Here is a 10356-nt window from a genome sequence, read left to right as displayed (position 1 = left end):
ATCTATCAATATGCTAAACCCACAAGCGCAAGCCTAAAGCCACCTGAATCCTCAGACCCTATCATAACACCTGGTTATGAGATGCGCCTATATTTAATAAAACTAATTCAGGATAAATTCTTCTCAGGAGAAGGCGATGAAAACCCATACTCACACCTATGGGAGTTTTAATAGACCTGTGCATGCTTGTGTATTGCTGGCATGTCTGACAAAACCTTAAGATGGAAGTTATTCCTGTTCTCTTTGATGGGAAGAGCTAAACAATGGTATAGTCTAACTGTAGGAAATATGCAAGGAGATTGGGAAATGTTATGCTCTAAATTTTGTTTACGTTTCTTTCCCATCTCTAAGGTAGTCAGCCTTTGAAAAGAGGTTCTAAATTTTAGACAACTAGAAGAAGAATCTCTTGGTACATCATGGGATCATTTTAATGAACTAATCATCACTGGCCTGGACCTTGCCATTCAAGACCCTGTACTTCTTCAACATTTTTACATGGGTCTTAGCAAGGATTCTAGGGAATCCCTTATTGCAGCCTCTAGAGGTGCTTTCCTTCATTTGTCTGCTAGTGAAACAAGGGCTATGCTTCATAGAATTAGTGGAAAGACTCCCTGCACTAGCATTCATTATGAACTCTGCGAGAAAGAGAAGAAATCATCTCCTGATCAAGAAGAGGAAGTTTTGATAGCCAAAGCACAACCACTTCATTCCCAAGATTTAGCTATCAATCTCGAACCACCAATACCCCACAATCCCCCAAAAGAAGAAGGAATTCCACCTTTGAAAATCCCTATTGAGATTAAGGATGACCTCTTTGGTGCTAATTTTGGGAGAGCATTAAATTCTCATAAGAGACCTTCAAGCGAATATAATTCAAATCCTCTCAAGAAGGGATCTCTTGGAAAGCGTCCTTTTTCCCCATGTGGGACATTGGGAAGAATTCAAGGATGACATGTCTAGTGATGCCATAGAAGGAGAGCCAGTCCATTTAGAAGCCACTCCTATCTTCTCCCCTTCTATGCCCACATTAGATGTCTTATTTGAACCCATCTCTCAACCCATCCTTGACCCCGATGATCCCTCTTATGCTCTTTCTCCTAAGTCTCATGATGACCCTAGAAATCCATTAAGACAACCAAAGTATAGGAATCATGACGACTGCAAGGATGACCAAGAAGAGCAATGATAATGGTTGGAATGTATTAAGAATTTACTAGAATGTATTAAGAATTCATATGCCATTGCTAAAGAATGGATAGACAAGGACGAAGCCTTATGGGTAGAACCCAAACTTGGCCTAGATTCAAATAGTGAGTTTGAATGAACCTCTTTAATAAACATGACTCATCTAGGTTTGGAGGAAGCCTTAAACGAGGTCAACCCGAGAGCTACCAATCCAAGGAAAATATTGCACATTTAGGAAGAAACATCCTTGGAGCTTGAAAAGGAAGATGACATCAATGAGCATGGGAGTTATTTCATGAACACCTCATCAAATCCATGCTCACATGAGAAATCTCCTGAATCAATTGGTTTCTCCAACATTGCCACACACGAGATCTTCAACCCCCTCGTACTCCATGTTCATAAAATTGTTGAAAGGATGGTTGTAGATGCATATGTTTATCATAAATATTGCAAATCTCGTTGGCATGAATCTAGAGATAGGCAACCTAAGATTGGTGATGGAGGAGAAACCACTTCACCAATTAGAAACACAATTCAAAGGTTTCCCAAGGACAAGCTTTTGTCCTAAAACAAGCACTTTTGGGAGATAACATGAGCTTTATTTTTTTCTGTAATGCCCTTATGAAGTGAGCATAGAAATATAATTGTGAAAATATTCCTTCAGGTATTTCTGTCACTAACCATTTTAGGTTTGAAGCAAAAAGAATGAAGGATGACGACACAAGGTATGTCCAACCAATTATCATGCAACATTGAACCACATTCACACATGAGAGTTCTATCATCCAAACATGATTCTGCTTTGCACAATTCAAGTGTGGGGGATGAACTTCTCTAAAAAATCTTATGCCATGTTGTTAATTTATCTTGGTTGTCTCTACCTTTAAATCATACTCAATAACAATCATGCTTTTTCATCTCCAATTGAACAAATCTCTATAATGCTTTCATGCTACCTTTGTTTGCCATAGTATACTTAAGGTTTGGAGTATTTTCATACACCTTTTCAAATTAGGCATGTTGCTTAGTTTAAACCAAAAGGTGTGCTAATTTTACATCCAAAGGCTTTTAAATTAAGCGAGGTACTTGGGTTAAAATGCCTTCCTAAATCAAATTAGACGTGGTATCTAGGTTGATTTTTGAGCCGAAAGTATGCTTTAGTAGATACTAGTTATTTTGTTGGACTAACCCCTACAAGAAACTCTCAAATCAATTTGGGTAAGTAACGAGATGTATTTAAATCGAAGATGAAGCAAGGCACATGATGAACTCCAATAACGTTGCGCAAAGAAGACATAATTCATTCATGGTCATTCGCTTTGTCTTTAGCTGCAAGTTACCTTTGCCTTGAGCCATGCTTGTATAGAACATGATAAACAAAAACTTTGCTAAAATAATTCTAACACCATCTTTTCATTAGCATAGAGGGAAATTACAAAATCCAAGACAAACAACCCATGTTTGAAAATTGTATATTCCATTGGGTATGTGTTGTCCACTAATCCTTTGAAAGCATAAAATAATGAGCGAGGAAAAAGGTCTAATAAGGTGTTAAAAAATCAAAGAGCAGAAAGATGGCATGACAAAAGGATGAGAAAGAAAGGGTGCAATCTAGGAGATAAGAAGCTCATGAATAGCTCAAGATGCGAGGCTAGCCGAAAAAAGGAAAACTTCAAGCAAAAGGGAAAGACTATCATGAGTCATCTACCCTTCTTCATATGGTGACATCACGCTTCAATGACAAAGGTAACCTCCTAACATAAATAGTCATTATTTAAAAAGCTTTTCCTTGATTCTGGTAGGCACATAAATAAGAAACAAAATATGTTTGATTTACAATTTACTTGATCCAACCTGATTAACTCAACATGTTTATTCTTCAAGCTTGTTCCTAGCGCCACTTCCTTGATCTCGTAGTCTTAACCAAATGAACTAAAAAATGCACATCCTATCTCTAGAAGCTGATAGTCATAATCATGTAAAGATTGATACATTATGCACAAATAGACAATCCTTCCATGGGTTAAGCAACTCAATTTTTCTGCCAAATGAACTTAAATGCTACATTCATGCTCAACCTTCTGATCTTACCACCTACATTATAATTAAACACAACACTTAACATCAACTTCATCTTGTTCAATGTGCCTAAGGTTAGACAAGAATAAGTAAAGTTTTGGTTTTGTTGGTGTTTTCCCATCAACAGAGCTCATGCACTTGATCTCTACCTTGTTTTATAGTAGGACACACTTCAAGCAAAATGTGAAGGAGTTAGTCAATTCCCTAATTTCTACAAGTGAAGGTCCTAAACCTATCAAACCAAAATAAAAACTCAAAATCAAGACAGCTTTGGGAGAAGGCGACATCACCATTAGAGGCATCATCACAAGAATCTTCGTCTTCAGAACAAACCAAGGCATTAATGAACTTCACAAGAAGAAGTCTGGTTCGAAGGACTTACAATACCGAACCCTCACCGAAAGAGCTAGCTTGGGAGGATAGGCACCTCCATGTATCTAGGTAAGTATTCTTATCCAATTAAGTATTCTTTCCCTTTTTAGTTTTAGTTTCTTTTTAATAGTTAAGAAAATGATGAATAAAACAAAATAAAGAGTTATCTTTATAATAAATATATATAGCTATAGTAATAATGTGTGATCTAGTAAAATTAAAAATATAATAAAAGGTGTCTCTAGTTTGCTTTAATTTATTTTTAAGAGTTGAATAAATAAAGAGGACTCAGAATAATCTCTTGAATGGAAATGATGAATAGTTGCTTTGTTGTAATTCCTTTCAAGTACCTAGTTTTTAGCCTTGAATTCTCCTGAGTTTTGGATAAGATTGTTTTTATATAAGGATTTGCTCTAAACTTGAAACTCGTGGGTAGCATATGCTTGATCTAAGTCTAGGTAATTGTCAGATATGATATGAGAAGGTCTGAGCTGTTGTTTATCCTGTTCCAAGTGACACTAAAGTTCTAGAGATTTATCTTTTGAAAAACACAAAAATGCTACATGATGAGTTCCTATATGACAAAGCTTGAATTCCCACCAGAGCCATACATGTTATTTAGGCTAGGAGACTTCCACATATATGTTGCTTGCTTTTGCATTGAGTTTTGTCAAGCTTTGTTGACCCTTATGAGAGGTTTGTCATGCTCTTAAAATCAAGATCACGTACACACCACCCACATATGCACTACTCCTACACTGGGGGTAGGCGCAAAAACATGCCTTCCATCTAGATCTACCCAAGAATGTTCTACTCATACACTGGGGGTGAACACAAAAACATGTTTATTAGGTTTTCCATCCACCAAATAAATGCTCCAAATTCTTGTTGTTATCTCTCAAATGTTTTGTTGCAGAAAAGAGGCATGGGGCTATGCAAAAGTTATTCATAAAAAAAGGAAAGAAAAGAAAAAAAAGAGTTGAGAAAAAATGGACAAGTGCCCGAGATATTTTAAACAATGGATACTTAGATGCCCGTCTAAAAAAAGAGAGATGAATAAGATAGCCCCTGCTCTCTAGCAAGTGTTTTCAAGTTTCAATAGAGAGATAAGTTTTTAAGGAGCAAAGTAGAATTAGGTTAGTCATCAAATATATCCACCATATATTTCACACATGCACATCTTGATTTGATTGTTTGACTTTACAATATATGCATTGCAAGTATGCTCTAGCTTTCTCCCTACCTATGAACTCCACATAAGCCTTAGTGGTAGGAAGAGAAAAAGGCATAACATCTTTATTGCCTTGGTGAGGATCCACAAATACCACATACATTGAGAGATTTGAGAGTGTCATACAATGGAAGCTCTGAGTTTTATTTTGAAAAAAAAACTCTAGAATAATAGTTGAGCAAAGAACTTGGGATAGTGCTTGACTTAATCGTTCTGTCTTTCAATTGCTCAAGACCAAAGTAAAGGCTAAGAAGCCCTATGGTTGAAGGTAATATGGGTAAGTTTGAAGTCAGATCAGTTTATTCTAATCTAGAGGGGAATTATTGTTTGAACGCATGTGTACTTTTTAGGAGTGAAAGCATAGTAGCAACTCCTAATCCATTTTTGCTGAGTTTAGCTTTGCTAAGGGACTAGCAAAGGTTAAGCTTGGGGACCTTATTCACAGTAGTTAACAACCATTATAAACCATCAATAAAACATGTATAAGGGCACAATTTTGATCACCAATAAAGGTCTTGAGGTTTAAACTAACAAATTCCATAAGTTTTGGTGAATCTGTAGTTTTTGTAGGGTTTATCCAGAAAACTGTCAAGATGGACTTACGTGTCAGAATTAATCATGCTTATCCACCGTGAAACGGGAACTACAAGGTTCCAAAGGACACCACACCAAAGCGGGAGTTGAGGGGCTGCCATGTGGGACTGGCCAGCCCCACCTACAGGCCACCCAGCCCCTGGGCCCACCTATCGGCCTTCGTATCGCAATGTCGGTTCTCCACCGCCTCCTAGGTTGCATCTACACCGTTTTTTAAGTTGGTTTTATCCAAGGGCTCACGATGGACGCTCCAGCCTATATATATCAGCCCCTGCCCCCCTCCCTTAGCAGATCCCTAAAACTCTAATTCATATCTTCAGGATTAGGCCAGCAAACAAGAGAAGATTAGTCTTCCATAGGATCTTGTCTTATAAATAGAATAGTGAGATAGAGAGTGAGGGAAGAGTTTGGAAGAGGTGCCGACCTGTTGGTGCTCTCACTATGGCTTGTACCCTGGAGGAGTCAAGTTCTAATTGAGCTTGCTTTTGAGGATTCTCTAGTAATCAACTTCTAATTCAAGTAAGCATCGTGTTTATATTGTTCATCAAGTTCACAACTCTTTGAGTGCTTTAATCTATAGGACGCTCTAGGTTAAAGTAGTAATTGTAGGTGTAAGCGTGGTGTTTATACTGTGTTACTTGTGGATGTACCCTATATTCTAGCTCAGTGGTAGCTCGTGAGGGTGACTCTTATAGCCTCGTTGAATCCTCTATAGGCCATCTCCTGTTTGTAGGCCTAGTAGGATTTAGTTACTATAGGAAACATACTTTGCTTGTGCTTCCCTTAGTAATATCCTAGTTGAACAATATAAGACATGCTTACCGAAGTTAGAATTAGAAGACCTTTGTGATCTCCTCTATACTCCTATTTATCCTAACCTTGTTGCTACCCCTAGTTAAGTTAGACCGTAGTTAGTCTCACATGTTTCCCTATGGATATGATACTTGGAATACCTCTAGGTGAAAGCTACAGCGGTATCCATGCACTTGCGGATTTATCTATGTGCATTAAAATATACCAATAACCTCTTCATTTGCAGTCTTTCCTAGTTAGTGGTTGATTGCTCGTTTGCCTTATTTGTTGTGCTATAGTAGTAGTTGCATTGGTGATGATGTTGATCGAACCGGAAGCCATTGGGGGGAGGAGACACAGACGATAATAGGGCTTTGAGGAAAACAACTATGAGTACACTAAGGATCTTGGAGTTGACGAATCAACAGGTGCCATGTCCAACCCAACCTCATAGAATCCTGTTAGACATGCAATAATATAGCTACTAGTGCTTTATTTTATGCAATTGAACTATGATAGGTTGCATGGTAGAATTGCTTGAAGCCATTACCTTAACGCAAGCTTTACCCCTGCACACCCATGGATAGGCTAGACGCTCGCTTAATACTTACTGTTTATTTATACTACGCATTATATCTTTGATGTGATGCTTGGTGGAGGATTGTTTCTAAGTGGCTGAGGCACATGGTGGCGCTAAAACTGGTGATCACTTGGGGAGATCTTGGCATGCGTCCTAGGTGTGTGGTGAGGGTTGAGTCAACCGAATAGGATTCTACAACGAGTCCTCGGGACAAGTTTTGCCAGGAGGGTGTGACCTAAGCATCCTCTATAATGAGAGGAACCTATGGCAGGTACATGTGAGTGGAGTAGATCTTGGGTTGCCTCCTAGGGGTGAGCCCCTAGGAAGGAGGTGCCATTGAGGCTTGGGGTGTCAGTTAACCCCATTTGAGAAGATGTCCTATCTGGTCCCCCTAAGGACTGGTATATCAGAGAATCAGATCATAGGACCCTTTGTACACACCACTCACTCCCGGATGAGCAGGGAATGGATGTTGACTAGCTATGGTGGTGCCACTACTGCCTAGGATGTAGGTGACAGTGTAGGGAGGTATGAGCGTATGGCTCACACCCTCCTAAAATAGCGTAGTGACCTTGAGGGCCCAGTAGTACATCTCATAGTCTTAGAGTGCCAGTGGACTCTGAGGTGACTCAGGGCTAAGTGGCAGGGTGGTATCGCACTAGTTTAGAAGGTAGCCTGATATTAGCCTAGGCGGTGCATGCACCGATGATGGTGATCTTGTGGATTTCTAGGTTTACACGCTCTACAGAGTTGATCGATCTATACATATAGCCATGTCCACAGATATGGACATTCCTATGACCCATGCTTCCCTTGATTAGTGAGAGGAGTCCTTTCTTCTTCTCCCCCTGGGTTTGTTGGATTTTGGCTATTAGCCGATAAGGCAAGGCACAAGAGAGAGTCATCCTTGTCACCTAGAGAGTGAGGGTGTGGTGAGATGTGTATGATGGGATGGGTGAACGATGAGATGGGTTAAAACTTGATGAACTATTACAAAACATTGATGAACTTGCATAGGAAAACTACAGCTATAAATAGGCCTTTTCCTCTACCCTTGCATTCCACTTACCACAAAGCAAACCAAAGCATAGCATGGGAGTCAAATGCTAGTACAAATTGTACTGAAAGATATTTGGCAGGTTCAGATGTCATCTACGATGGCAGCAATAGAGAATAGAAGGATTAGGTGGTCTCATTCCTACACTCAAGTTTGGTTGAAGAGATGAAGTCTACGCCCGCTGACACTCTACACCTACTCTGATGATTGCCTGTGAAGGAGGAGCCTTCAACCACTAACATGCCACATCTACTCTGATGTTGTTTAGTGTATGGTTCCACTAGTATACATTGTACTTAGGTGTATTACCAAGTGTAGTAATACCTTGTAAACTTTAATTCCGCAATGTATGAACTCTAGAATCAACTGAATAATGATAATATGATAGCTTGGTCTCCCTAAACTATCACATTATGATGTAATCTGTGGATTTCCTTTCAAGGAAATTGTGGATCATTTCATGTCCCGACCAATGTCTCTAGTCAATTGATGAACTTGGAACTCATCCCTAGGTCTGGGTGTCAGTCGTGATGGAGAATTATGTTCACCTACTGCTGCTACCTCCACCCTTTTGCTAGCGGAAGACCTCTGAGTACAAAATCCATGAGTAGCCACTTCTGGTGGTGTTGACCTCACTCACTTGGAGAGCCTTCGCCCAGGACTCATAGCAGTGCTGCCTTTTGTCCTACTGGCAGAGCCTCCTCTATTGCTTCTTTGACCCAGACATTAAAATTGTAGATACAAACTTAAGCAGCAATCATGTACAAATTCCATTGCTATCCAAATATTATAGCATTGCATGGCTACCACACCCCCTCCCACTCCAAACTAAATATAAAATAGAACAAGCACCTCAATTGATAGGGGCACTAGCTCATCTTCTAAATCTAAATCTGTTTCATCTGTATCATCAAATCCCTCAACCACCTCCCCTAGTTCAGGGATATATTCCAAATCTTCACCATGTCTACCCTTTGAGCTTGACTTTTTTGCCTTTGGAGACATAGGTTTTGGGCCCACACATATTCCAAGTTCTTCCATCTTTCTATGATTCCTTGCGATTTGTGCATCCTGTGCTCGTTCATAAGCAGTTAGTGGCTATTCATCTAGATTACAAAGGCATTTATTGACTAAAGCTTCTATGAAATGTCAACACAATAGAGCAAGAGTATGCAAATAAGCGCCTAACTAGTAAATACAGCTTATATAGAAGTCATTAATCCAATAAAGCACATGTCAGCTACACTCAACTATAGGAAATATGTAACCCCATCACTATCTACATATCCTTGGTTTAGCCACTACAGTAGAGCATACATCATAAAAGGAATTTGGGTACCTCTTCCTTCATGTTCCCTGGCTTTGATTTGTCATCGGCACCACCGTCCTGCCATCACGGTCATAGAGCTGGTGCGACCAGCATTGACGAAGGGGTGCTAGATCTGGCTCTAGCTAGGGATTAGATCTGGTCAGTTGTGATAGGTACCGAGCTAGGTAGGGGATCTGGATCTATCTTGTACTATCGTCGAGGCAGTCCTTCCGCCATCAGCTGATCAACCTACTATCGATGAATCGAAGGAGATCTGGCTTTGGCTAGCGTTCAAAATGTATGAGAGAGGGTGCGACTAGAGAGTGGAGAAGGAGGGCGGCTGGAGAGTGGAGAGGGACGCCATGGGACTAGGATTTGGAGCTGGAGGAGAGACGGTGTGGCTAGACAATGGAGATGGAGGCGGAGACGGCGACTCTTTGTGTTTTTTGTGGCCATCACATTACCACAAATGCCCTTATCTAAAATCGATGGCATGGTAAACCTATTTTCCGCATGAAGGGCAAAAGAGAGACATATAATTTTTGGTGCATCTTGGTGGGACTGCTCGGCATGGTGCTCAGTAGAGACTAGAATTTATTCTGTGTTTTAATAGGAAATGATTATGACAAAATGTTGTACTTACATAATATCCATCTTTTCATTTTTTTCTCTTGTGCACCTGTTTATATATTCGATCAGTTAGTTATTGCCTTTTTGGTTTTTTCATAATATAAATAAACATAAACTAAAAGAGGATGATAACCAAATTATTAAAAGATCCATGAATTTAACACCTAAAAATTACCAAAAAATAAAAAATAAACCTACTCACTGCAGCTTATTGTGCTGCAACTGGCGATATTTTTGTGTGTGTGACTACATCTACGACTGTTTGAACTAAGGCCTATAATTAGAAAGTAAGGTGAAGGCACACCCAGAGATGAAAAACCCTTCAAAATAAACTAAATGGGTTATTCAAATGATATCCCCATGGATTTCCCACCCTAGAAAAAGTAGTTATGGATTCTAAGGTGCTTTGAGTTTTCAGAGAAGAGAAAAAAATTAAAGCATCCTCCTCCTAGCTAGCGCTCTTGTGATTCACTGACTCGCCAGTACTCCAGATCATCCTCCTCCTCATTGGAGTCATAGTCGGT

This window comes from Miscanthus floridulus, chromosome 10 (genome assembly GCF_019320115.1).
Source record: "Miscanthus floridulus cultivar M001 chromosome 10, ASM1932011v1, whole genome shotgun sequence".
Classification (NCBI taxonomy): Eukaryota; Viridiplantae; Streptophyta; class Magnoliopsida; order Poales; family Poaceae; genus Miscanthus; species Miscanthus floridulus.
The sequence above is the reverse complement of the archived record's forward strand: the minus strand, read 5'-3'. Positions refer to the sequence as shown.